We start from the raw sequence: 27,096 nt of genomic DNA on the forward strand, positions 1-27,096 counted from the left end.
GTTCATGTCTATGTTAAAGTCTTTGACTTGTATTTCCTCCCTTGTTATACAGGTGAATTTATTATGTACTGCTTGGGACAGTATTTTAGGAGAGAAGCTACAAAAACTGAAGGAAAGGTAGAAGACCGTTATGTTTATGGTTCTTTAGTGAATGTTTCAAATACCAAATTAAAGAAGATATACGGAATAGTCAAATGTGTCACTTCTAATTATTAGAAGTGCTTTATGGTGAAGAGAATGTGAAAGATTAGGAACCAGATGAGATAGTAATTGAGCTGCTTTTCCTACAGATGATTTGGCATTTAATTCCTTATCACCAAGAGCCATGATAAGTCTGTGAGCAGGAGGGATTGCACAGGTGTAGCCTTTCATACAACTGAGCTTCAGGTGCCAATTCTCAGCCCAGAGTTCAAGCTGAATTTTGAAATGTGTTTTTACCTGATTTGTTTGCACAAATAATTGCGAGGGGTAAAACATAACTGCAGCAATCCCATGTTAGCAGGACTATGGGCTTGTCTGCTGGAGTTCTAATAGTGTTGTGTGACCTGATGTAAGGTAGGTGAAGTCTCCAAATTTGTTCTCGAAGTTATGGATATAGATTTTTTTTTAATGCATTTTTTTTTATGCAGTTTAGTGCTGTTTTAAAATTCATAATTCTAGCCTAATGGCAACTGGGCTCTTAGGGAAGGTACAATTACGTATATTTCTACAAATATTCTTTTATATTTAAAAAAAATCAAACAGTATTAAAATAGTTCCAAGTGTTCAGAAACAATCACAACAGTTTCTGGTCCTGTCTGCATTTTTTTTTTAAGAATTTTTAGAAGAATTTGGATTCAGCTGTATTATAATGTCCATATCCAGTTGATGGCAAAATTTTGAGGTGCTTCTCAATTCTTCACTCATATCTGCTTTGTGTTCTAGTTCTGCCCTCCTGACTGACAGGCAGCAACCACAGGTTCCTGGGCAGGACTGATGATGTGGAAAATTGAAGTATTTGAATTATGTCACCAAACTCTTAAAAAAATAAATAAATTTATATATATATATATGTGTGTGTGTGTGTATATATATAAATCCCTTTTTCCTTTTATGAAATGTTGTTAAGTGAAGATATATGATTGCATTCTGATTAAAAGTAATTACAAGTGACCTTAATTAGCTCTTCATCCCGTGAGTCTAGTGGAATGCTCTATTTAAAATGAACTAAGATTTAAAATGAATATTTCTATAATGAATAAGATTTTTTTCCTTCATGCTTTTCTAGTGTTTAAAAGTAGAGATCTTTGAAACATTAAACCCAGAACAAGAACATGGACAGAAAGCCACTAGAAACCTTATTGTTATCGTGCCCATAGCTGACTTTAAACATTGGATTTTCATGGACAGGTACCTATTTACTTTCAACGTGAGTTGCTGTGATAAGAATTTATTACAGGACCTTGGGGAAATGTTGTTACATCTATTAAAAAAAAAAGTTGCCATTAATTTTGTGGAATTAGAACATCGATTTAATTTGGCCTTCTTTAATTGATGTTAGGTAAGTTGGGAACTGATGTCCTCACTTTGTAAATGCATTTAATCACTTCGTGCTACAAAACCTTGAACATAATTTTTCCTATCACTGCTGACAGTTCTGGGGTTAAAGCTCAAAGCTAATAAATTCACATGGACTGGGTACAGCTCTATGGTGGCATTCTTTAATTTTTTTTTTTTTTTTTTTATGAAGTAAGTCTGAATAATTTTAATTAGATAACCTCACTGCTTTTTATTTTTGTAAATATTTTTTTTGTTTTGCTTTTGTTAGCACAGTAATTTAATTTGATGGTGTTCTTCATGGGTAAATATTCCTGTGCTTGTAAGGTTGTCAGCTAGCGTATAGTAGAACATAGTTAAATATGTGGTCAGAGTGCTTGGTGTTAAGTGGCCCTTTGGTTGTCATTTCTGAAGGCAAAGAGGTTTTAGCAGCATCTGGATGGCTACTGTCAGGTTAAAAGTCATGCAGTTTGCAAAAGCAAGTGTCAACATGCTCAGGTTAATGATGGCACTTGAAATGAATGAAATGGAAATAATTACTTAAAAAAAATAGTCTGCTATTCTAATTTGTGGTATTTCTTCAACATTTGATAATTCATTTGGAGAATAAAAATAGATCAGGAAGTGAGGTGTTTTAATGCTTTATTCCTGTTGAATGATCCTTGCTGCATTGTTCTCCCTGGAGATTGTGGTCCCAAAAAAGAAAGAGAATGTGGTTGGGGGAGTAAATAAGAAATCCAGGAGTGCTTTTCCTGTAGAATATTGCTTTTCATTGGAGTTATTTTTCCTTCAGATTATTGGTCTGGTTTACAATCTCTCAGGCACCTAGTAGGATAAAAGAGTGAAACTCTGCAAGCAGTCAGAAAATCAAGAAGTCCCCCAAGTGGCTGCAAAGCTTTTCAGGTCATGAGTAGGTTTAGCAGGTTACTCCTCTTGTCTTCTATTCCACCGATGAGGAAGGCTCTGGTCACCCCTAATGTTGTATGTATAGGCACACGTGTACGCCACTGTTGGCAAGAGGTCTACTCTCCAAGCAGTGAATGGGTTTGCAACTATCTCTTGTTCTTTTGGAGAATTCTTAATCATGCTGTCACCTAATGCTGTGGCCTGGATTGCAGGAGCAAAGATGAAGTAGAAAAACCAAAAGCCAGTGGAGTTTTCCTCCATAGCTGTGAGTCATGTTCTGGCATCAGCTGAGTGGCAAAGTTGTTAAAGTTGCAAAGTTGTTAAGAGCTCCCACTGCACATTGTGCCCAGCACGCAGGCACCTCCTGGTTTAGGAGACTACAAGTTTCCTCAGCTGGTTCGTGAGCCTGCCTTACAGGAATGGAGGTGAAGTCCAGTGAGGCTGAAGTCCAGTGAGGTCGTAGGTGGGGAATAATGGTGGTAGTTGTTAGTTGCTTGCCTGTCTGTGACTACATGACTGTGCTATTAGTCTCATCACACCAAAATTCAGGATTTGAGCCAGGTCTTACTCCTCCCCCCCCCCATAACAAATCTAGAGAATGAGAATTCCTTTTCTAGGTCTTAGCCTCTATAGGCTGGCCCTGTAGAGTCCCTGAAGAGTGACTTTCCTAGAGTTCTCTTCCCTTAGCTTTCCGGAGGAGGGGAAGACAGCGTTGGAGGGAATCAGCTCATAAATCAGAAAACTTAAACAAGCCAGCCGGTTGTCATTTTTACCCTCATCTTTAAAATTTCCCTGGTATCAGCTGGGTAAATCAGTGATTCAGAACAAGGTTCCATTTATGTGGTTGAAAACTGATGACTTGGAGATATTTCACAGGTATCTATGGCAAGTTTTCTCTATGGTGACTTAAAAAGATTTGAATTATTATTCAGAAAACATTTGTAAAGTTATTGTCTTCCTTTTCATCAAGAAATATTCACCCAAGAGTCCACATTAGGACTGTGTTATCCATTGTGAATGTGTTTTTCTCCAGGGTTAAAAGCCTCAGTCACTGTTTCAGGCCACTCAAGCGCTTGTTGGTATGGGTGACACAGCCTGTAAATGTACATCAATATTCAGACCGAAAATATCAGTTTTAAGCAGCTATTGGGAGAAATAGCAGTAGCTATTGCATTCACAGAAATAAAAATTGTGCAAGTTTCTTAAAATATATATTTATTTCCCCATGTAATGCAATTTCAGGGCGACTGAGGGGGTGAAATTAAAATAAGAAAGAAAAGAACAAAACATTGTCTCTGATGTTTATTTCAGCAAGCAAGTAATAATAATAAAATTATTTGCAGTGTTATAGTGCATTATATGGCTTTTTTTTTTTTTTAATTTATTTAAACCAATCTGCAGTTTAGGGCTGCAGAGTATGGATGCATCAGACATTGATGCTTAAGCCACTAAGTGTTTGCTCAAGCCTGGAAAAGGATCAGTATTTTTATTCTGGTAATTCATGTTATTGTGCGGTGACTGTTTCAAAAATAATTGCTTATAGAAACTGAAAAGACTCTACAGATGGAACAAGTTACCAGTTAATGCAATTGCTTTCCCAGTGGAAACAACTCAGGACCAGAGGAGATATGATTACAGCATGTATTCAGTTGTCTGCATTTTCCAGAATATTATGGCCTAGACAGTCTGTGTGGCTAACCTGAAAGATCTGGGATATTTGATGATATACCCACAGAGGGTCATACACATTTCTTTCTGTGGACATAAAATACTTGACGGACTTCTTAAAAAAAAAAAAAAAAAAAAAAAAAGGGGGGGGGGGGAGAGGAGAGGCAAAACAATCTCTATGATTATGATAAACAATATCTATTTGCTACACTCAGACCAGAAGAGATGATCGAGCAATCTATAAACATTGTGAATTAAATTAAAAATTCACAGTACAACCTTTGCTTCAGTATTGTCTATTTTAAAGTTAGTTTTAACTAACATGAAATGTCCAGTGAAACCTTTTGTGAATAATTCAAATAGAGCCCAAGATATCACATCAAAAATATTTCACAAATCTGTATTAATATTAATTCTCTATACTTATGAAAATTACACTGTCCTTCTTAGGAGTATCTCCAGTCTCTTTTGTGAGGTAAAAATAAATTAATATTTATTTGTTACTTTTGCTACATGGATTTGTCCATACATGCTTTAATTGTCCCTTCTCTATGTTCTATCATACTTATAGCTAGAGTTATTTAACATGGTTTTTGAGGTGTCACTGAGGTTACTGTTGAGTACTTAATACTCGCTGGAAAATTTGGGGTTAGGATGTGGGAAGTAGTTTTACTTCAGTTTATGAAGTCACAGATCAAGGTGTAGAATTTCACTTGATTTCTCTCTATATTAATATGTAATTTTAAGTTATGTCATCAACTGATTTCTGTTGCTATAGAAATATTAGAAATACTATTTTAGCATAGAATAGCTAATTGTCCTACCACAGTGAAGGAAACAGCTTTTGTTTTCATCCGTGATGATGCTTAATTAGTTCTCCTGTCATGATTCTGTTGACTGTAATGGTCCAAACTTAACTTTAGTCCATGTGAAAGAATAATTCCTAGAAATTGAGATATTAAGTAGACTAGGCTCTGTAACTTCTTTGACCAGTGAACAGTTATTTGCTTTATAAGGTGACAGTAAGGTAGCTGAGTCAATGCCCCCCACAAAGGACTCTTTTTTTTTTTTTTTTTCCCTTCTTCTAGGCCACATGTTTAATGTGAAGTACATTGTGCCATAAAAATTGTTGGAAAGTGGTAAGCAGGATGTAGCGTTCAGTAGGTATTTTAAGGAAGGGGTTATTCAGACAAATCGAAAAAATACATAAAACTGACTCCTCTCTTTTTAGATACTCAATATCTAGATTTGTGTAGATTGTTCTGAGAGACATACGATACTTTAAGAATATAGTTTGTCCAGCTAGTATTTAGTACAACAGCCACCACAATTAGAAATGCCGAAACTTATCAATGAATCTTATAGAGGAAACAAATTTATTTTGTATTTCATAATAATGGTTATAAAATTTGGAACTATCTTTAGTTCTGTAAGAAATCTGTGTATGTTGTAATAAGCAGTGTAATGCAAGGAGGTGGTAGAATTCTTCCCTTTTATTCTGTTTTGTTTTAGTTATTTAAATGGTAGAATGCAGGTGCAGAAACACTGATATAGCTTTTACCAGACTTTCTCATTTTTAGAAAAGGAACTTATATTCATGAAATACACAGTATTTCAACACTTTACCCCATTTGTTATTTTTTTTCCTGTTCTTTTTGGAGAAAATTATCATGGGGATAATCACATTATTAATGGCCTTGAAAAATAAATAAAGCGTGCTTTTGTTGCTAAGACAGCGCATGCATCTTATTCTTCTGTTCTCCTTCTGTGCTCCTTCTATCTTATTATTTTACAAAGTCTATTCTTCCAGAGAATCTATACGATTCTTTCTTTTTATTCCTTGTAAGATGCTTGCAGTACAAAAAGGAATAGAAATGCACCTCATTATTGTTCTTGAGAAGTTATTTCCTTACTACCTTGAACAAGCACCTTATATGAAAAATGAAATAGAAACATAACATCTGTCTTTTACCTCTCATTTAATGAAGCAAAATTCTCCTTAAGAGCTTTAGAGTATTTAAAACAACTACTGCTACGGTAATTACAGACTCAAGAAAATGCCAGTGCCTTGTCTAGTGCTTGAGTTGAAGCTCTGCAGGTAATAAAGATGAGTTTCCCCAGCTCCACACTGTCAGAAGTTAGGAATTCCAGAGGTGTGGGAGTGGGCCTGGTGAGGGAGTTTGTGAGGGTCACTCGAGGCATCGCACATGTACTTCATAAAGGGGCAGTACTGTTGGCCTGTCCAGCTGCCCTTGCACGTGGGAGAGGTTAAAATGGTAATGACAATCTAAGAGAGAGCTTAAAGAGAAACCAGAAGGTTTTCTGTAAAGTCACAAGCACAATACAGGAAGTCTTGTTAATCACGAGTAATATTTCCAACTCATAGTGTTGGTTATGTGTTTGTACCACATCATCTCAAGCTACTAATTCTGTCACTTTGGTAAATGATGAGCTCCAAGATTAATGGCTTGACATAACGTACCTTTTGATACTTAAAAGTCCTTTGTAATTCACCTCTCCCTCCTTACATGCAGCATTGCATACGGTCATACAGTTTTAAAAAGAGCAGGCACTTGATGTAAATAATGTTACAGCTGGAATAAAAATAATAATAATAATAAAAAGGAATTGAGTATCATTTCTCTAGACTAGTTAGGCCTAAAAAAAAAATCATAAATTTGCTTAGTTTACTAGGGTTTGGCGCATCAGAAATATTATGACAAAATGGTGGTGACTTTTACAAGCTGAGTTGTCGTGTTTTAACCCTGCAGGTGTCTCAGCACCAAGCAGCCGAAGTGGGATGGGGGTAGAGAATCAGAGAGGTAAAAGTGCGAGCCCATAGGAAGGAAATTAACTCCATCCCAGACAATAATATGACAGATGACTATCAGAAATAGACAAATATTTAAAAGGCTTCCATAAGATGTTATTTTGAGGAGAAAGCTGTTAAAAAAACCTCTGCAATAAACTTTTTTTTTTCTGTAATGAAACACAGCTGGAAAATATAATATTAAAAATCTGTCTACTGGCTGTAATGCAGAATCCTGTCAGTAAAGAATTCATGTCAGTGTGCTTACCAAAATCTGAATTTACAATCACAAAGAATAAGAATGGAACATGAGAAAACTACCTCATGTAGAGGACTCAGAAAAGGGAAACCCAACAATCCATACTCACTCTAAATACTGGTATAGCACAAATGCTCTTGTGCCTATGTCCATCCTTATTTATTTGCCATTCACCAAGTATGAAATTGAATAATGGATTGTGTTTTGTTTAGTAAACAGATTTTTTTTTTCTTTTTAATGGAATGTAACTATACAGTTTCTGAAGAGGTTTCTTGTCTGAAAAATTCATTGCTATTTAATGTGCAACTGTAAGCCAGCTTTACAACTCATACCTTGTATTCACATCGCTGAGCAACTATTCTGCATTGTGTAGAGCAGAAAGTTGACATAGGCAGTTTTCCCTATAGATCTGTGCATGTGTCACCTTTGGGCAAAAGATGAGCTAATAGAATTGAAATTAATGTAATTGACAGAAGGTCAACCAGGGAGCCTTATAAGTCTAGAGTTTCCAGAAAAAACAGAATTGTTTCATGTTGCATATTACTTGATTAGTATGCAGGTAAGGTGATTGTGTCTCAACAGAATAATTGGATCATTCAAATATCTGCAAGCTCTGGTGTATCTACAAAGCCTGAACAGTGATTAGATCCTGCCTGTTCATTGCGGTGAGCCTTGAAATTCTTCCCACTGTGAAAAACTAATTTTCTGTGGGAATTTATTAAATAAGAAATCTGCATGCCACCTTACCTTGTAAGCATTACCAGTGGAATACAAAGATTTCTCTTGACTTTGATGTATGAATTTTATGGCTGCTTCTATATCATTGTATGGTTATTTTTCTGCATTCAGTAGAATTTCTAGGATTTCTTTGTTACATAGATTTCTGGAGAAGAGTTGCTTCTCCATTCAATGGTAGAAGCAGTTAATTTAAAGAAAGGGAAGGGGGGGCAAGGGTCTGCTGTGGGAAAGGGAGACAATTAAAGTATGGCAGTACACGTAATCTGTAATGTTAAGAAAAATGAAACAACAAATATTCATAAGTTGTTTATTCTCAACCTGTATATTTCTATGCAGTAACTGCTTACTACTGCATCAATAAACAGATGTTATGATCTTGTCCGATTTTTGTCTTAAAAACAGAGAATGCTAATTTGTATTGTAAGGAACAATTATTACATTGCAAGATTTCTGCACTGCCCAGCAGATTTTTAAAAAAAAAAAAAAAAAAAAAAGGAGGGGAGGGCACATAAGAATATAAGCTTTCTGACAGGCTTGCAGAGCATATTTCATCCATACACAAAAGTGCTCTGAAGGGCAAAATAACAAGGTCTTTCCTGTATTTACAGAATGAAATCGTGCTGTATCTCAATTGCCTTGAAGGCAGTGCCTCACTCAAAATACCTTCTCAGTAAGAGGATGTAGGGTGCAATTCATCTTCAGATCTCAGGTAATGGCAGTCAGCTCAGCTGTAGTGGAATACTGTAGTCCCAACACCTGCCCTGTTTTGTTTCTTTAAGTACATCATGGCTGTAGTACAGCTACTCCTGGAAACCAATCTATAGTTATAAACATGGTTTCACTTAGGCTATAGTACAGCAGAGCTACGGTAGAAGATAATCACCTAAAAAGAGTAAATCCCCTTGGGTTAAGGAAAAGAGTTGTGTGCAGAGCTAAATGAATATTTCATAATAAATATATATCTTTTCAGTTTGTAGAATGGCTTGAGATTCTCTCCACAATGTATTAACTATTCAAATTTTTTTTTTTTTTTTTAATGAAAGTGGGCATCTAGGATAGCAGCTGAAAGTAATTCATATGGATCTTAAAATACTTTTTCCTGCACACAGCTCTACTTGTGTGATACTGTTCACTATTTATTAGTGTTGAATTTGTAGTACAGAATAGGGCAATATTTCTCTGCAACTTTTCTTCTAAGTGTAATTATTTCTCCTTTGCTGCATGCCAGTATCCAGGTGGTTTGAGGATTGTATATTAAACATCCATATATCTGTGTAATGGGACGTGATTTTTTTTGTTTGTTTGAATCTCTGTACAGCTCTGAAGATTGAGGCAGTAAGTATATTATATATAAATATACAACAGTCACAGACTTCATTTTCTATTACCGTAACAGAAACGGAGATGATGGTAATTGATCTCATTATATAGGGAGTGAAATGTACCAAAATTGGAGGGTCCACCTAAAGTTCAGATGTTGGACAACAAGTGGAAAATATGGGGAAAGGGCTTCAGAGACCGTACTATGTTGAGTTAAACACAGCAGAGAGTGATTTGGCTCTGCCAGCTCTGGCTAAGACTTATAACAAGTCATTGAAAATTCTTACTAACTCATTTCTGGAAGAGAGCAAAATCTCCCGGAGATGTTTTAAATTTAATTGTTTGTGAAGCACATCAGGACCCCAACACAGCAGTTTAAAGGGAAATGAACAGCTTTCAATTTACCTTGCAGCCCATTATGATCCTGGGCTGCTGATGCAGAAACTTCTGTGCTCTAGTGTCTATGGGGAATGACAATGGCAAGATGTGCTTGTGCTTATCTATGCAGCACATGCAGAGATCCCAGCAGGAGATGGGGAGGAGGAGGGAGGGTAAAGTCACCCCTTCACCCCTGAACAGAAGAGTTCATGAGCACTTAGCTTGTATATCCAAACCTTCTTTTTACCTCCCTAATATAGATTACGCATTAGATACTAGAAAGGTCGCAAATACAGTGCAAAGAGCAAAAATATTTTGGTTTAGTTCAACCTCTGTTCTACAAACTACTAAGTAGGTTAAAAAGCAGAGCAGAACAACACAACGCAACCAACCAAACAGCAGCTTGAATGCTTAACAGCTTAAGTGAGGCTCTAAAAGAAAGAGCAGATTTCTATTACCCTCAGAGAAACAGTAGAGAGATGAGCGATTTGAAAAGTTTCTTACCTAAAAAGATGAACTGGTTTACTTAGATTCCTGCATTCCATTAAGGTAGACTACAGGCAGATAAAGTAGGTATTTTCTTATTTATATGTATAACTTGAGTCGTGGATGACAAAGTTCAGAATTGCTTTGAAGCTGTCATTATAAGAACTCTGTAATCTTGTTTTAATGGAATTCTTTCAAAAATGTCCAAGCCCCAGAGAAAGTCAGATCTGAGATGCTGAACGCAAAGAAAGTTTGCAAAGTTTGTTCTTTGCCCTAGTACTGTATCTAGTAGGTTATTCATGTACTTGTGGCATTTGTTGCATCGTTTTCCTTATCATGGCTGTAACGATTGTGTGCTTCTGTTTCAGTTTGATTATGTGGTACATAGGAAGGCTTAATGATGAATATTTGTGATTTCTACTCATATCTCAGCAGAAGGTAAACCACTGACTATTTTGTATGTCATTTAGTGACCATGACGAATTTTCAAGTGTGCTTTTGAGCCACATTAGCAGTAATGCAGTTTAATCCTGTTTATAACTGTAGTTTTGGGTTTCAGCTCTGACTTGAACTTGTGCATAGCCAGGACCCCCTTTCTGTTTTTCTTCATCAGGTCTTTGATTGGTGTACGCTCTGTTCTGTTTCAGACTCCATCCTGGAGCTAAATATGAATAAATATTTCTGATTACTTAAGAAATGTTGCTTATTGTTCAGTAATTCTTCGTAAATTCATAGGTTGAGCTTTAGTGTGTTAAAGGATGGAAGTGAATGTATTTGATACAAAAGTTTAAGTATAAAATGAAAATAACAAACCAGTCTTCATGAAGCAGTGAGGAGGGTTATGCTATAGAACAGCTAGAGTGCTGTTTCTGCTTTATTTAAGGGAAGGAATTTTACCAATGACTTCCTGAGTTGCAGGCTCAATCATTTACAGCTTGGTCAGTATTCTCAACTCTTTTTTTCCTCACTCACAAAGCTATGAAAATCAAATACAAATTTGTGGTTTCTGCCATATTCAGCCAGGTAATGTTTTCTGCTTTATCCTCTCATCTGATATGGAAGAAGAGACAGAAGGCTACAGTGCATTTTTTGTGAAAGAAGTGATAAATTATGCTTTGTATATCTTAAAACAGATAGAAGTAAAGACTATATTTGATCAGTACATAGTTAAAATTTCATTTGTTGCAGTATCATAGGAAGGATTTAAGGTAACCTGCATAAAAACAGATACCAAATCAGAGTGGAATTTCCTAATGTATTCAGCTCAAATTACATTATCAGCTTAATGATAGTATTGATACTTCCTTAACATTATAATGCTGTAGACACAATTTACCAATGCACTCCAGTTCTGCACACATGTACTTTCAATGCTATACTGCCACCCTGATATACTTAAACAGGTATTTAACTGCTTGACTAAATGAGTCTTACTAGACAGCTACCACTGCCAGAATGAAATGTGCCTGATTAAGAAAACTGGAGGAATCTCAAGATTAGTCTCTTAATGACTCTTAATAATTTAACTTTTTAATCTAATTTTTTAAATTATAAAAAAAGAGGTACCTTACAGTGTGTGATTTTACTGTGTCTTTTATTAAATGAAATCTGAGAAAGGATGACCCATGAATAATTGTCATTTCATTTTAAAACTTTCACTCTTTCAATCTTGCTGTTCAGTCTCACTGAACTTTTAAAGTGATTAATTAAAAGGGGATTGCACCAAATCTCCAAAATCATGCTGGAGACCTTGAATGCTCAAATAGAGCAAGTTATCAGACACCTTATTCCAGTATCAAAAGAGTAGAAAAAACACTCACATTTATTTATATATTATAAATATTATATATTTATAAATTTATTATTTATACAGATTTATTTAAAAAGAAACCATCTATATTGGGAATCATTGTTGCTGTTCATAAATAAAGGCAGCTATTGCTCTAAGCATTTCCAGAGTTTTGTGGGCAAAATTTGTCTGAAAACTCTTCCACTGATAATAGCTAATGAGTCAGTAATAAATGTTTTGTTGTATATACATTAATGTAAATAGAATGAATTATTTTCTATCTTCTGCAATTTGCTGAAACATTCAATGCCAAAAAAATAACTTACATGTTAACGTCTCAGTACAGATACCATGAAAAAGGTCATCTGGTTGCCCAACTGGTTTAAAGGTCCCTTTCACAAATGTTTTATCTTAGTAGCTCTTCCTTCACATTTGAGAAAAAGACACTAGGAATTTGAAATACTATGCGCACAAAAACGAAATTTGAAAGAGATCTATCCAAGAATACTGTAGTAATCACTGTATCTGCATTCCATGTCCATGAAATCAATCCCAAACCACAGTGCTGGCTTCTCTCACGGAGTTGGGTATTCTATGAAGCAAGGTTTAATTGCAGGTGCACAGGTACATGTTTTATTACAACTGCAAGTTGTGCTTTCAGAACTTACTACTGCTGAGACAGGGCAACAGAAGCCTACTGATACCCCTGCAAAAACAGGACAGTATGTCCTTTGAAAAGTGATGTTTAATTCAGCCCTACATTTCTAACTAATCTTCCTCTGCCCACTTTCCGTAGTAACCTGCTAAAGCAGCATCTCAAAATTGCCATACTCATAGACTAGGGAGCTCAAGACTGAGTTGCTGTCACTAGCTAGTAGGAATGACCTAGAGAAATGCTATGATATGCAACGTTACACAGAGGATGATAAGTATAATTTTAATGCTGAATTCTTTATCTTCTGAAACGTAATTTAATATCCATGCTAGTTAAAACTATAGAAAAAAATAATAATTATATATAGGTCTATTATTTTTATATTTTATTATGGTTCTATTTTTTTATAGTTTCTATTATTTTTATAGCTTCAATTAGTCAGCAGACACTTATTTCTGGTAGAACAATGTAACATAGAATCATAGAAACACAAGGTTGGACAGGACCTACAAGATCATCTAATCCAACCTATCACCAAAACTACCCACTAAGCTATTAAATCATATCTAATAGCACCTTGTCTAACCTTTCCTTGAACACCACCAGGAATGATGACTCCACCACCTTCCTGGGCTGGCCGTCCCAGTGCCTGGCCACTCTTTAAGAAAAAATGTCTCGAGTCCTTTTCACTACAAGAAACAAGGTCACTGCATTAGTGAACGATAGCTGGTATCTTTCCATGCTTCTTGCTCTGACCATTCCTTAATCCACTGACTATAGTACACAGGCTTTTTTTGAAAGTGGAGGAAATGAGAACAACCTAAAGAAATGCATATTTATGTGCATATTTCTGTAATTTAGATTTTCTCATTGAGTCTAACTTGTACAAAGACCCACCAGTGGGAGGGCTTAAATCTGTAGAAGTGCAAACACTGCTGATGAGAAAGCTCTTTTCACAGAAAGAAACAGAAATGGAAGCAAACCCTATGGTTAATGATGCTGAATATCATCAAAATGAGTGCATTCAGAGGGAAACAATGTACTCGTAAATACTTTGTATATATTTTCCTCATATTTTTATTTTACAACAAAACAGATAAGCAAAGAATGATTCTGATGCTGCCTAATGGACAGCTACACATGAATGTGTATATATCCTAGAAATACTGTTAATTCTGTTCTGTAATGATCTTTAAGAAACAAAGGGCAAAGCCCAACTTGCAGGCATGGTAAAGGAAAAGATTTTTTCCACTCCAGATTCCCTGTCATTAGTTTCCATGCAGTTGTACTTAAACCAGTCGAGTGCAGCTTTTTTTAAAATCAAATAGAATAATAAGTTCTCACTCTATAATGCATGAAGTGGTTTTCGCTAAACCACGAATCAAAGCTGAGTTTGTCAGCGAAGCCCAGTGCTCCCACAGCCCATGGAGCGAAGCAGCCAGCAGCCTTCCTGCTCAGCTGGGGACACCTCCAGACAGCTTCTGCAGTCTCACCTGACCCATCACAGTTGCAACATTACTGACAAGGGGAAGAAGTGGTCTTCTAGCGTTCAGAAGTCCAGAAAGGTTCAACAAAGTGATTATTGAAGAAAAACAGAAGCTCTGCTGAGCTTACATTGATGCCTTGAACATTTCTCTCACTCATTTTTTATTTATTACCTACTTATTTACTCTAATGAGCAACCTTGGTATGTAACCTCATATTGAAAACATTACAGAATATTTCATGCTTAGTTGGAGTTGAATTTGTCTCTTTGTTTAACCAAGACACACATTTTGAGGTTTCTTAGAAAATAATGCACCGATGTTATATTTTGAAATAATTGCTTGACATGCTGATTTTCAATTGATAATTCACACACATCATTATTACTGCTTTTACTTTCATCATTAGTGACAATTCCTAGTAGCCACAGTATTGCATTAAGCATGCATATTAGCTGCTCTATAAAATCAGTCCAGAAACCTGTTTTTACCTCGCAAAGCTGATGATCTAAATAAAACTAAGTTTTGTTAACTGGGGTGGGCATTGCAAGGCATTGGAGCAAAGGTGAAATTCACAGGGAAAAATGAGTGAGGTTGATGGGCTTTGTATTTTATTATTGCAAGTATGAAAGATGTTGTAAAAGAGTCTTTTCTAAAATTGAGAACTGGGACACTGAACATTGGTGTCATGCACTGATCTGGTGCAGGTCACCTGCCATTTACTGAGCTATAAATATTGATAGGACAGAATTTTTGACTGCTGAGATCACAGGTGCCTTTCTGGTGACTGGCATAAACAGCTGACTAAAAGCTAGTTATTGGCAGCTGTAGCAGAGGTAATACACCTGAAAAAAATTACTGAAAATGATGGTGTTTTCCAGTCATAATCTAATGTTTTGAATAGTCTTGTAATCTTTAGTAGAATATACAAGATATTTAACAAATAAAGAACAGAAAAGTGTAGTATCTGTCAGGTACATCCCTGACCTTCTCAGGACAGGTGGGGCTCATTAAAACAGAAATTTACATAAGCTGGTGATGTGGTCCCAGAACTCTCCTTCTAAAACAGTTATTAAAAAAGTTATAAATTATTAAATTTCAAATCCCCTGACAGCATGCATTGCAATAATAGATCTTGTAATCTTTCAGACCTAAGGTGGTATATTTTCAGAGATGTATTCATATCTATGCCACAAGGAATCATGGTCTCTGCTGACACAAACCTGCATTTATTTTGGTGTTAGCTCCCTCTGACCCTACACTTTGGCCCAAAGTCCCAGGAGGCTTCTAGACTTGAAGGAACTGAAATGAGTCTTAGCAAAAAGTATTCAAAAGGATTTTTAAAGCTTTTGGGAGTGTCCTGTTGTTATGTAGTATGATCCTTGACTTCCGTTGTAAAGAACTATTTTTTTCTGTGGTTTAGTTTACCTGTCTGGGACAGCAAATCAACAGTAAATCATTAAGCATACTTTGTTTTCTTTCTGAATATTTTCTGATTTTGCTAAGTAGGTAGGTATGAAATTTTCATTGTGAAAAATCAACATGACCTTTTATAAAAATCAGGTGCAAGCATTTAAGTGTTTGGATGTTCGGGCATTTTAGGAAGAGACCACCTGAATTTCAACACACAAAAAATAACACATCTTAAACACATCTTGACACATCTTAAAAGTTAAGGAGGAGCACAGATAGGTAAACTCCTTTGTTCTAAAAATACCTAAATTGGGCTAAAACTCCTTTGAATTTTTAGGTAGGACACGTTACCTGATAATTTGAATAATCTCTGAATGTACCAACCAAGGATTGTTTAGGTATTGCCGTTTGTTCTCCCCCTGAAATGACTCGGGTTAGCTGCTCCTAGTTTAAGGTGTTTTGAGTGAATGGGTGGGGGATTTAGGAATCAGTTTTTCAGGACAATGAAGTCAACTGGAGCTGATGCTCAGAGGAACGTTAAAAAGTGGTTGCTTTTATTGTTCTTTTATTGCTGTAAAGGCTTTCTTTGGAAGCAGAAGTGTTCATTTATACATAGTGTTTAAAGAGCACGCACTTGGAATTTTAGAAAACTAAGAACAAATTACTAGAGAAATAGATCTTTTTTTTTTCAGGCTCTCAGGTCTGTGAGCATATTACATGCCTTGCACATTAATGTTGAGCCTGGGAAGAAGAGGGCTGGCAGGAAGGTGGTTTTAGTTTGCTTGTAGAGCCATCTCCCTGTCCGTATCTCAACCCAGTTTTTCCCATCGTGTTTTCTCCCCCATCCTGCTGAGGAGGGGAGTGAAAGAGCAGCTGGGTGGGCTGCTGGCGTTCACCCTCCAGTTCTCCATACAGTCTCAGCATGCCCATAGCCTCTTTGTGCTTAGGGATTGTGTATCTTTTGAATATAGAATTTCACCATTTTGTTTACTCAAATTGTGAGACAGAAAAAAGCACTGCTTGGGTGTTAGCCTTTGGAGTTGGCTCAGAAGGCATTTTTTAAGGAAAGATGTTTGTGTCAAAGTAGTTATGTTGTACAACCAACTTACGCACCAACACTGCAGCTAACCAGTAATGACAGCAGGAAGGAATGCTTATATTCAAGTATATTTCAAGGAAGTAACGTGTGCAGTAAAATGCTCGCAAATTTGCCTTTGTGGTGGCTCAATCCTTGAAGGGAAGAGCTGGTGTTTTACCTAAGAGCAAGCTCTGCACCAGTGCAGTGCACCAGTGTTTGGTTCTGTGTATTTTTTTACTTGGTTTGCTTTTCTCCTCCGTCAGAGAGTAACATGCAGGCCTAGTTTTGTATCACCTAAAACCTTGTGGTGGAGGCATTCAGCAAAACTCTCAGTCCTGCCTGTTAGGTTTGCAGCACGTCTACCCAGAGGACGAGTTGCAAGACAGGGAGTCTCCGGTGGGACATAATGGAATGGTAGCAGATGGTGAGATGAAGAAAATTTCAGGGGAGGATTACATTTTCCAGTTACTGTCTTTTTGATTTCACTGTTACTGTCTGATGAATTGTGTCAAATTTGATCCTTCAGACTGGGAAGCTGCTTCCCAAATGAACAGATACAGTAAATGGCTGCTGCCAATGTATTCTTCCAGAAAATTATTTTTAAAAATGCATATTAAGAAAGGGGGGGGGGGGGGGGGAGGAGGAGGGTGTCTCATTTTGTCATGTCTGCTTTGTGATTTTTGCCTTCAGCTATGTAATTTTCATCTGCTATTAAACAATTGTGGACTGAATCTGTTCTTCTAATAACAATTCCATGCTATAGGTGCAATAATAGCCAACACAGATTATTGAATGCACAGAAATTATCTACATCTATCTTATCAATAAATGTGTCATCAGCCAATTTGATGCAATTACATAGAGGTGCCCTTTCTACAATACCAGTAAATCACTGGATGTGCAACTTAAATAATACTACTTTAAAATGCCTATGAAGAAAAGAAAATCATAGGTAATTTTCAGTGAAATTATGTTCTCTAGATATTCAGTAAAGTAAGGGCTGATAGTTTAACTTAAAAATGACCAACAGCACAACAGTATACAATTTTCAATATAAATGCGGTGGAATCAGGACTTAAATTTTGGATATAATTAAACCCCTCCTCTAGATATGGCCAAGCAGTAGTGTGCCTACCCCATATCAGATATCACTAGAATCAATGATAGATCTTTCTTTTTAGAAAATGGTAACTAGTACTTTGGCTACTCTATATAGGAGCGTAGAGAGACCTATTCTGAATCGTTCATTTTTGTATGCTTATATCGTGTTTGGTCTTATTTTTCCTTTCTCTGGAAGCAAAGTGTTGTTCTATCCCATTATGGAAGAGGAGGTTTTCAAACAGTTTCAATTTCCTGAACTGAGAAACAAGGAATGGGTAAATCTAAATTCTTCCTGAAATGTTGATGTTTGCAGATAGCTTTCTGAGTTGCTTCCATTTATTTATTGTTGCCTTATTTACTCAGGCTTAGAAACTCATGAACGTTGTAAATGTACAGGTCCATTTAATGGATTTCTTTTCTAGACTCTTCTGGATCATTTTCCTTTGGTGTATTTAAAAAATATATATATATTCATGTGTTTGTTTGGTCTCTTTTACCTGAACTGATGTAAATAATAATTAGGATGTTTGAGCAGTTCCAGCTATCTGGCTTATGTAGTGTAAGGTAAGATTGTCTCTGTGGGTAGGTGCATGTGTTCCTAGATTACTGCCATAAATGTGCGTGTCGTTTTTTGCATATCAGTTCTGCAGTCATCCAGAGCTCTAGGAGTGTATCATTCCATATTTGCATGCACTTTGGCTGTAAAATATAGGTTCCGTGGGAAACAAACAAACAAAAATAATAATAATAAAAATAGGACAAGTAGGAGTTGGACTTGATGATCCTCATATGCCCCTTCCCTAGAGGTTTTAGGTAGGGTTTTAGATAGTTGTATGTCTTTTAGTTTCTGTCTATTGAAGCTATAATAAGGCACCAGATCTCTCAGACTCCTGTTTCTAAAATGAAATAGAAAATCAGTGCTGCATTGTACCATCACAGCACTGTCAGTGCTATATGATGTAGTATAAATACAAATTACAGCTGCAACATCTTTTTCTGCTCAAACATAGGAAATACTACTTTGCTATTCAGGGAGGTCAAAACTAGATGAACTTCAAAGGTCCCTTCCAATCCAAACCATTCTGTGATTCTCTGATTTGTATTTAAAGGTAATTGTTAATTGCTGCTGAAGCAACTCTGGGCATTTTCCTGCATGAATATCAGGAACAGTACTGTAGGGACTGAGCTACTGCAACTAACTCTTATGAAGGTAATGGCAATAGAAAATCAGACATCTTATCCCAGTTGGAAAAGTATTGGAAAATGAAATCGAGTTGTTTATTTTTAAAACAGGTCAGAATGATTTGGGGACAAACATGTCATGTTGACTCCCTGTGACTGACCATCATGGGCATTGACTTCTGGGCTTTGGAACAGCTGCTGCTTCTGTAGACTGTTGAGGCATAAAAACCTCTTGGAATAGGACTCAGAAGATGTTTCTGTTTTTTTCAATAAGCACGTGAAATTCCCAGATTGGGATTGGAGCTATGGAATTTGTATTTCTGTCATAATGTGTGGTCTCACCTGGGCCTACTCTACCCTTTTCCCTACACCAAATGTGCATAGCACAGTTGGGTCTGACTTGCCCAAGCTACCTCCTAAAAGTCAAGGTAATACATATTTGTTTCTATTTCACTTTGGAAAAAATAAAGTTATTTCAAAATGGTTATGTAATGATACTGCTCTAAAAGAACTATCTAATATTTTAGCAGCATGACTTCTCTACTTAGTGGTGTAATGAATAGAGAAACATGGGATTTAAAGTGACTGTGGTTTGAAATATTGTAGATAAATGCTACTTCCACTTGCCTCATGAAAATTGCTTCTCACCAAAGTGCTTTCAAACAGAGTGGGCCAGCATAAATATTTTAAGCATTTTTGCATATTTGTTTTTTAACCAAACATGTGAATTGCATACATTTGCCTTTCTTATCCTGATGTATATAAATTATATATTAAAAATCCATACATTTTCTTGTAACTGCTGTGCTTCCTCCTTGCTTACTAAGGCTCCAATACTCTACGTAACATAGAATGAAAGACCAAAAACAAATTAGACATCATCCTAAATAAATATTTTAGGACTTTTCAGGAAGAAAGGCTATAAAAGATATACAGGATGATTTGATTTAGCATCAGTAGTAACCTGTAGCTTATTTTCTTAAGACAGTATTTCTCTAATTTACAATTGCAAGAGTGAGATAACACTGTTTAGTAAGTGAATAAATTTGTGGTCTTCTTGAAACTTGGAATTCTTTCACGTGTATTTTTCTATCCTCTCCCTGCCTGTTTCAGCATTTTCCTTTTCCCTTCACCAGGCTTACATAGCTTCATATTTGTTCAACTTTGTTCACTTTAATTACGAGTTTAAATTTGTTCTGATGATGTATCAGTATCATCTTTTATTGTCATTTAGAGCAATATGTCAGTTTGTAAGTATGGGTTGCCATGAGTGAAGACACTCAAAAAAGCTGGCAAGTATCAACAGATTTAGGTCAGTAAACTTCCCAGCACGCTGTTCTTATTACTTTGCAAATCAAAGGCAAAATTGGGAGAAAAATTGAGAAATCTTGACTTTATTGTTCGGTATGCTGTTTGTATACAGAAATATGCTGCTGGGAGCATACTTGCTGGGAGGGTGAACGAACGGCTGTGTGGTGCTCGGCTGCCAGCTGGGTTAAACCACAACACCTTGGGAGGACCATACTGAAGCTCCTTGGTGTAAAGAACTGAGTATAGGAAAAAAGTAATAACCGAACTTAAACATCAGGAAATGAAAGGCAAGGAATATTATTTAGCTTCATGTGATGTATTGTGGGAAAATCCAAAATTGTCATTGTTTATGACTGGACTGAGAAATGAAAGGGGTTAGTGAAAATATGCAGCTTAGTGGTAAAGTGAATTTAGAACAGATGATGCTACTCTTCCATAGGGTAGTAGCTTCCCTGGGTGTGGAAAATGTAAATGTGTCTCCGTGCAAACAAAGTTGTGATTTACATTAATAAGACAATGGATATGTTGGATCGCAAATTAATGAGACAAATGCCAGAGTAGAGATGAATTCCATGAGTGGTGAAATCTTGGACACTGTACAAGTAAAATGAGCCCAAGTTGCCAACGTATAGCACTGTCCTGCTGCTGCATCCTGCTGCAGAGCAGCCAGGGACACTTGTCTGTGTCTGAGAATGTGAGCTGTCTTCACCTCCATCATGAGGAAGGATCTCTCTAGTGGTAAATCTTAGGAATCAGGTAGGAATAAGTAAGCTCCCACCTATAACAAATCTTTAAATGGAAGAGAGCATCAGATGGCTTGTAAAATCACTGCAATTTGGAAGGAAAAACAAATGAAAAATTGTTACCAAACTTCTTCTGGGTCTTTCAAAGAGAACACACATGGAAAACTGATGATATGCAGTTTCCACCACGCTTGCAAAGCTGATTCAGCCCTCTTCCAAGATTTTGTTCATGTTTGAATCTAGCTCTAGTTGTCCCAGCAGATGTGATTTGGACCCCACATTTGTAGCACTGGAACAGTCTGAGGCCTTAGTGAAGGAACACTTTGGAATCAGATCCCTGAAAAATACTAGGATTGAAAAAGCATAATTACAAGTGCAGCTTTAGAATATAGAGTAGGCTATATCATAGAAAATAGAAAGTGCCACCAGATTGGAAATTTTTCTGGGAGATTTCACCTTCTCTATTCTGTTTTGAAGAAACGATTTAGTAATTGCGGTTGCATCAGAAGACAAACAGGGTTTCCACAGAATTTGTAAGAACAATATATTTTGAGACACTAAATGAAATTTGGTATGTTAGACAAAGTCTATCCAGATGAAAATTAAAGGAAGTTTCAGGTGAATTTAGTGGAAGGCTGTAAGGGAAAAGATAGTGTCAAATATGAAAGCATCAGACCACAGACTCTGGGTGCATCACTGTAGCAGTTGAAGGGAGGAGCCCACCAGAGGTTTAGTTGGGTTTAATGGCGGATATATAATGTGTAGTTCTTTATTTACAGTACAGTTGGAAACTTGTAGAGTCTGGATTGCAGAGATGCTCTTAAATGTTTCATCAAAATGAACCATGCTCATTTTTCTGTGTATTTCAGTTTTACATATTTTGCTTCTAGCACTTGGTAGAGAAAACTGATGTCCCCAAAACTGCAGCTTCTTCAAGTTAAATATTTCCAATGATGCTAAATTTTTCAAAGACATTTTTCACAACATATAATCATGCTTTTTTGGCTACAGACTAAAGCACAGATAAATAAAGTGAGCTTTAAAGTGATCTAAAGTGAGCTCTCTTGCTTTTTTCTTACCTTTTTATTAAATGTAAGATGTAAAATGTTCCTAATGTTCAGATTATATGTATTAAAATCAGGACATCACTTGCATTGTTCTCTGAAGCACGTGGTGCATAGACAAGAACAAAATCAAATCTTTACATCTATATAAATCTTTTTTTGTTTGTTTTTGTTATTGGCAAATACACACAGATTTCTCTGGTTCTAAATGGTTTTTGTGTTGTAAATTGTTTCCTAATTTCTTCACCGCATTCATTCTCCAAGAACACTTTAACCTATAAAAATTGCCAAGGCATATAAACAGCAACATTCTTGTAGACTGACATAGTATAGAACACAGAGAAATTAGTTAATTTCATTTTTTTCCTAATGTACAAGCATCTGTAATTTCTCTGCCATTTGTTGATGTGTGGATGCACCTGTCTGTTGTGGTATTTCACGATAGTAGCTTTAACTGAAATTGTATTTGAATTTGCTAATAGCGCTGCTTGTAATTACTGTGTAATACTTAGTTGGAATTCATGTAATTATTATTATAAACTGCTTTACACATTCTGATTTGAATTTTAATTTTGAAAACACATAGTCAGATACTTGATCTGATTCCCTTCAGACCACTGAGGATGGAGCATGCATTTTCATGTTTCAAGTTATTTATATGCAACAGAGTTTCCCAATCTAGACTCCTGAATATATGCTGGCACTTCTCTGTGCAAAGTAACAGTAAGGCCAATGTAAATTACTTCAAGTTCTGTTTTCTATGTTTGGTCACACAGTAACATATGTTAAATTTGAGATTCTTTACTGTAATAGTACATATAATACTTTTTCTTACAAAATACTACTGCAAGTTGCATTTCTGTACCTTTTTTGCATGCACACTTCTAATAAAAATTAGTATCCAGCTGCGCATATATAAGTTTTACTATTTAGTCCTTATTCAGGGAAATAAACATCTTTATATCAAGTTCTGAAATCACTCTGCAGAGTTTAAAAGTAAGCTGTGTCGATATAGCTGAAAGGGCTTTAAATATATGGTTAATGGAGGTATGGGTGAGCCTTCTGCCTAGTCACGGCCCCTAAATAGGCCTAAATAAATAATAAATCTGGTATGATGGGATGTAGTTTCCTTACAATGGTGTGCGAATTCAGTTTATTAATCCTAATTAAAAGAAAAAATACCCTTTAGTACACCCTGCTGGTACCTCAGAGCAGCAAGTAGGTTGCTGATATCCATTGCGTTTGTTCCTTAGCAATTTGTGCGTCTGTTCTTTAGCAATATGTAATGCTTGGGAAAGTAAATCATACTGTGAGAAAACATTGAGATACTATTTGCAACAGGACAAGTTTGTAGATCTTTTACGTATATTTAGCAAAATTTGATGTGTGCCTGCAGGTTGTCAGACACCAAGTGATGTATGAGCTCCAACAGCACTGCTCTGCAGTTGGTGACCTGCCTGCTCAGGGAGTTCAGGTCCACGGTTGGATTAACATCTCATTCCTTCTGTATGTCTGGGTAGGTATCTTAAAACTGGTGCTTCAAATACAATCTAAAGGCCAGTGTAAATGTTTTAAAACTGAAGCGCATGCACACCATGAATCTTTTCATGTTTGCACATCCCCTGTGCTAGCAGCTGCTGTTTGCACTGTCCAGCAAGCAGCTGTGCAGTCCTTTCCACTTTGTCTTCATCTTTCTTTCTGCTGCTGCTTCCCATACATTTGCTCACAGAACAAAGTTTTTCCTTTTATTGTTTCTGCTAGCCTTGATGAGTGGTCTATATCTCAGTGCCTAAGCTCACTTTTTTCTTGACAGACAATGATTGATAAAGCAAGAATAACAATGGAACACCTTACGTGTCCTGACAAGCTCTGCTTTTGCTAGGGCTTCCCCAAGTGCTCATCTGTGGTGACTTTACTCAGGTGGGCAGCCGAGCTCAACCACAGCCACTCTCTTACTCCCCTTCCTCAAAGGCAAAAGGCTCAAGGGTTGATGTAAGAACAGGGAGATCGCTCAACGATTATCATGACAGGCAAAACAGACTCAGCATAGGGAGATAGTAAGATTTATCACCTATTACTAACAAGCTAGAGAAGTGAGAAACAAAGGAAAATAAACCGAAAATGCCTTTTCCCCCATCCTCCCTCTTCCACCTCCTCCTGAGCAGGATGGGGGAATAGGGGTTATGGTCAGTCTATAGCACTTTGTCTCTGCCACTCCTTCTCAGTCACTCTCTTCCCCTGCTCCACATGGGGTCCCTCCCATGGGATGCTTTCCTTGCTGAACTGATCCTGCATGGGCTTCCCACAGGCAGCAGCTTTTCAGGAACTGCTCCAGATATGGATCCGTACCACGGGGTCCATCCATCATCCATCTCCATACACTGCTCCCACCTGGGTCTCCCACGGGCAGCAGTTCCTGCCAGGTCACCTGCTCCTGTGTGGGCTCCTCTCCACAGCCTACAGGTCCAGCCCCAAATTTTCTCTTTCAGGAGTCCTCCACAGACCGCAGCCTCCATCAGTGCAGGTCCACCTGCTTCGCCGTGGTCTCCTCCACAGGCTGTGGTGTGGAACCCTGCTCCACCATGTTCCTCACCACAGGCCGCAGGGGACTTCTGCTCCGGCACCTGGAGCACCTCTCCCCCTTCTTCTTCAGTGACCTTGGCACCTGCAAGGCTGTTTCTCACTCTTCTCTCTCTCCCAGCTGCTGTGTAGCAGCATTTATTTTTCCTGTTCTTAAATATGCTCTGCCAGAGACACAAACAACATCACTTATTGGCTCGGCTCTGGTCAGCAGCAGGGCCCTTATCTAGCATGGGGCAGCTTCTAGATTCTTCCGACAGAAGCCACCCCTATGGCCTCATGGCACCAAAATCTTGCCATGTAAATCCACTACATCATTAGAAGTGTTAGTTCTGTGCAGGAGTTTAGATACCTAGGAATAAAGTGAGAAAGCAAACAGCATTTTGAAACTTCTACTGTAGTCCAGATACCTTCTAAAAAACAGTAAGCTCAGAGTGTTTTGTTGATTTTCTGTCATGCGCTAATTTGAGGAGAAATCCTCTTTTTGTTCTGCACAGATGGCATAATTTTGGCAGACGAACTACAGCATTGTCAAATACAAGTTCATGGAATTCCATTTGTTTGAAATGTTAAAAGATAAGATGAAAGACCATGAGTATGTCTGAAAATGAGTATGTTCAAAATTATTCATTGTTCATACATCTGCATATACTTTGATGAATATGCTACATAATTCTGTAGTGTTTTAAGAATGTTTGTATCATTATTGCACAACTATCATTTAAACATGATATTTTAATAGAGTCATAGAATGGCTTGGGTTGGGTTGGCCCTAAAGATTGTCTAGTTCCAACACCCCTTGAAGGGCAGGGGTGCCACCCATTAGATCAGCATGTTTTTCCCTTAACATGCTTTTCCCTTAACATGTTCCCCATACTTTATGTTTAAAATGAATGTAACAATGATAGTTTTGAAAGAGTGTCTTGTGAAGTTAGTTACACTTTTGAACATAATGAACTCTTAAGGCCAGACTTTCAAGTTGTATAGCAATGTGTCTTCGCTGAGATCAAGGATCTTTAGTAGCCACTTTACAGCTACAGAAGATCTGGATGTGAAGTTAAAACAACTGTTTATGAAAATTTTTATGTCTAAATTTAGGTAGAGAGTGAAAGCATCAAGTAAGAAAGATGTCTAAGCAATATTGGCTTTCACAGGCTCCAAAGTCACCAAGACTTCTAGAATTTTGCTTCTAGATTTGTAGATACAAACATGTTAGAAGCGAATGGCTTTGAAAAGAAAACATTGAAGTACAGTAGTATCCTTGAAAATGCTGACTTCATACATCAACATTTAAATGCAAGCCTGTCTCCATACTAGATAGCTTTTCAAGTTCTTCCGTATCAGAGTAGTACTTAATTAAAATAGTTCAATTCAAAGTAGTTGGGTCATAAAACTGCATTGTTTTGTTGTGCTAAAGAGAATTTCTACACTCAGCAAGACTTCCATCAGTTTTCATAATTCAGCAGTTGATTCAATAATCTTTTCACTATGGTGAACCACACACTGAAAATGCTATAAGCAATTACTTAATCTTTGTAACTCGGGTTTAGTTGAGGCCACAGTGATCTAATTAAAAAGTTCTTTAATGTATCATTGATTTCTTGATATGATGGCAAAGTCCTACTTCATTCTGCATTACTTTGAAGCCAGTAATGCTAATAGGCAACCTTTATACAGGGCAGGGAAAGCAACAAAAGTGTCCGTGCATGCAGTTCATAGGCCAGGAAGGCGAGAGAAGAATCAAGAAAGATCAGAAAACTGAGAGCATTTAACTCATGGGAGAGAAACAACATCAATGATACTGGTTTAAAATACTTGTTCAATCAACCAATCTAACTAAATTCTGTGAAGGAAGTTTGTTGTTTTCTTAAGTTAAAACTTTGCAAACAGTGCCGCATTGCTTGCATCAGGCATTGGACTTCAGTGATCTATTTGCTTGCCAAAACATCAACATCGCAGATTCATTTCATAGATGACCTCCTTTTAGCCCTGCTTTTTGTAGTTTAAGAGTTTTGTTCATTTGTCATGTTGCAATCCTATTTCTGTTTTAAATTTCCACTTCTGTAGAAGACATAAGTCCAAGTAGTAGGGTAAAAAAGCTTATAACCTCATTCATAACTGTCACGACCTTTAATTTGGAAGTCATCGCTACAGAATAGATGCAGTTAATAGTCTTTTTAAGAAGTATATTCAGTCTTTGACTAGAAATTCACATGGTAATGTTGAAGGGGAAATTGAAAAGACTAATGTAGAAAGAGTTGGGAAATGGAATTCTTCCTCTCTATTTTTAAGAGAAAAAATAAAGCTAATGATTTGTCCTTTGTTTTTCTTTTTAATTCAGCTGTCCTAGTAGTGTGATTCCTGCTCCAATTCTGCCCTGTAGTTTTGTGCTTTATTACATTTTAACAGTATATTAGGGCAGTTATTTATGGAGTCTGGTGTCACGAGATGATGTTGTCTACTTGCCTAACTCTCAGTAAAAATGAGAATATAGAATATTGTCCTGGTTTTGGCTAGGACAGCGTTAATTTTTCTCCTAGTAGCTGGTAGGGTGCCATGTTTTGGATTTAGGATGAGAGTAATGTTGATAACACAC

The 27,096-nt window shown here is 36.8% G+C and overlaps 1 long non-coding RNA gene across 1 annotated transcript; it reads left to right on the forward strand.

The window, feature by feature from the left end:
• Nucleotides 1-372: 372 nt before the first annotated feature.
• LOC137864855 (uncharacterized) lies at nt 373-19,601 on the forward strand. The gene is made up of 3 exons (XR_011101658.1): nt 373-555; nt 18,730-18,830; nt 18,914-19,601. It is a non-coding gene; the product is annotated as an uncharacterized lncRNA (long non-coding RNA).
• Nucleotides 19,602-27,096: the final 7,495 nt, after the last annotated feature.

Source organism: Anas acuta, chromosome 15 (assembly GCF_963932015.1).
Source record: "Anas acuta chromosome 15, bAnaAcu1.1, whole genome shotgun sequence".
NCBI lineage: Eukaryota > Metazoa > Chordata > Aves > Anseriformes > Anatidae > Anas > Anas acuta.